The following is a 2384-nucleotide window of genomic DNA, read 5'->3' as shown; positions in this document are numbered from 1 at the left end:
AGATTCAGCTCTTGACCTACAAAGGGTACACATCCTGGGACCAGGTCATCTTCTAGGACTGAACTCAGGATATGTCTATATTCTCAGAGCTTAAGTAACTAGGGCCTTTTAGGATGTGACGTATATCCAATCCAAAGTACTTCACACTCCTGCAGTTACTATCATTGCTTTGTTTTGTTTAAATGGCTTTCTATTCACTTGACTCATCTTCTCTATTTTACTAATAGATCCTTGGGAACCAGAAACATTCCAAAAACACAACACACACTTACATCCTTTAGAAATTGTAGCTAAAAATCCCTTACTTCTTACTTCTCTGGAAAATGTTAACATCACAAGTTTCAGTTCTATTAAAAACTACCCCTGATTTTACAAAAACAGTTTTCTGAAGAGCTGTTACTGAAGAAATAAGCTAAGGAGTGTGTGGAGCGATCCCCGACCAGGTTAGAATTACAAATGAAATTAACCTCACTGACTTTTCACAGAGGAGCTGTGAACAGCAGGGACAGAGGCAGGGACACTACCAAATACACAGGAGTCTGGAGAAGCTCAGTGAGAGCAAACATTTCCTAAGAAAAAGACTGACGCTTAAAATAATGGCCCTGGGTTTTCAAAAACAAAGACCACTGTTCTCTTCAGAAAGTTCTGTTTAAAGAGTAAGATATGTGAGACATGTTTCAAAAGGTTTTCATCAATAGCAAATTCAAAGTTTGAAGACTTTGGTCATCCAAGGGATAAACTTAAACTAGCTAGACAAATGACCTCGCTACAGGATAAGTGTGGCACTACTGTATAGGTATTTCTTTTTAAGTTTATTTATTTTGAGAGAGAGAGAGAGAGGACAAGCAGGGCAGAGAGAGGGAAAGACACAGAGAATCTCAAGCAGGTTCCACAGTCAGCATGGAGCCCGACATGAGCTTGAACCCAGGAACTATGAGATCATGACCTGAGCAGAAACGGAGTTGGATGCTCAACCAACTGAGCTGCCCAGATGCCCCTAGCACTTGTGTACTTGTATTTATTATCCAAATAGAACATTCAGAAGGGCCACATCTAAACACAGGATGTGCTGTATAACCTACACGGACGTACGGGAGAGAGTTTTCTGTCATCGTTGGGATGGGCTGATATTTCATATGAAAAAAAATTAAGAACTAATAATTTAGGATAGAAAAAAATACTCTTACCTTCTAGAGCTTTGAGATCCAGATAAAGAATGGAAAAACATGGGCTCAAACTTCCTTGGTTCTGTACTTGGCATGTTTTTGTCATTTCTTATACTCTGAGAGGGTTCAAGTAGATCTTCTTCAGGTAATGCTTTCTGGGGAGGAGGGGTGTTCCTTAACTGAAGAAGAGCAACTACTTTCCTTCTTTCCTGTCCGTCTGACTTTCCCCATGAAGCAGTCATCACCACTGTTGCTGTCCTCAGACTGGCTATAAAACCTTTCTTCTGTGCTATCATCAAAATACTCCTTTTCTTCTTTTCTTCCTCCTGTAATCCCTCTCCATCAGTCACCACCAAGGGACCTCCTGGACCCTCTCTCTTTTTTTTTTTTGTTCTATTTACTGTTTTCATTTTTGGGCCGGCAGGTGTCTTCCAGGGCTCAGACGGATGTACTGAACCCCTTTCAGAAGGCTGGGATGGAGAAGCGGGAATGTCTACAGGACTGGGTCCACGTGCCAGCTTGGATACTTTTTCTTTTGAATTTATTGGTTTCTTTGCCCATATTTTGGCTTCTTTCGCTTTTTGCTCACTGACCATAGTTCCTTCATGCTGTAACTTCCTGGCATCATAATTTGAACACAAAGTATCCTTGGAAGGATTTCCTGCTGAAGCATTTTCTGATGAGTTAACTGCAACAGCATTTTGTCTCGAATCTTTAAAAGCTTTGACAGCAGCTGCAAAAGAAATCGCACATGACTGGTTGCAGCATGAACACAAATAATAAAACATCACTGTTTCAGTTCGGTATTTCTTAAGTGATTTGAAAATATTTAAGAGAACAGCTGCAATTACATTAAATATGAAGGACAGATCTGATCCCACAAAAGAACTCTAGTGCCTTTAAAAATGAAACTGAGAAGAAATGCTCAGAGGTATTCAAATTAAATCTCTAACATTAACCATCCTTTCAGACCTTGCAGTTATGGGAAATAGTAAAAACTTCACTGAATACAAATAAAAAAATAAAATGGCCACTTTCATGTTTTTAGCAAAATTGTGTTGATATGATTGTGACACATTATAAACTGTGCTTTCAGACATAAAAATAAATATCTTCTAACCTATGACAAGATTAATTCTTTCAATGCATGTTATAATAACGAAAATTAGGTGACGATGTGGCCACATCAAAAGTAACATCATGAATTACATCAATATT

General features: G+C 38.8%; 1 pseudogene; it reads right to left on the bottom strand.

Moving 5' to 3' along the window:
- LOC115294069 overlaps nucleotides 1-2384 on the bottom strand; it is a 5111-nt pseudogene that overhangs the window by 2003 nt on the left and 724 nt on the right.

The sequence above is a fragment of the Suricata suricatta genome, chromosome 6 (assembly GCF_006229205.1).
Source record: "Suricata suricatta isolate VVHF042 chromosome 6, meerkat_22Aug2017_6uvM2_HiC, whole genome shotgun sequence".
Lineage (NCBI taxonomy): Eukaryota > Metazoa > Chordata > Mammalia > Carnivora > Herpestidae > Suricata > Suricata suricatta.
The sequence above is the reverse complement of the archived record's forward strand: the minus strand, read 5'-3'. Positions and strand labels throughout refer to the sequence as shown.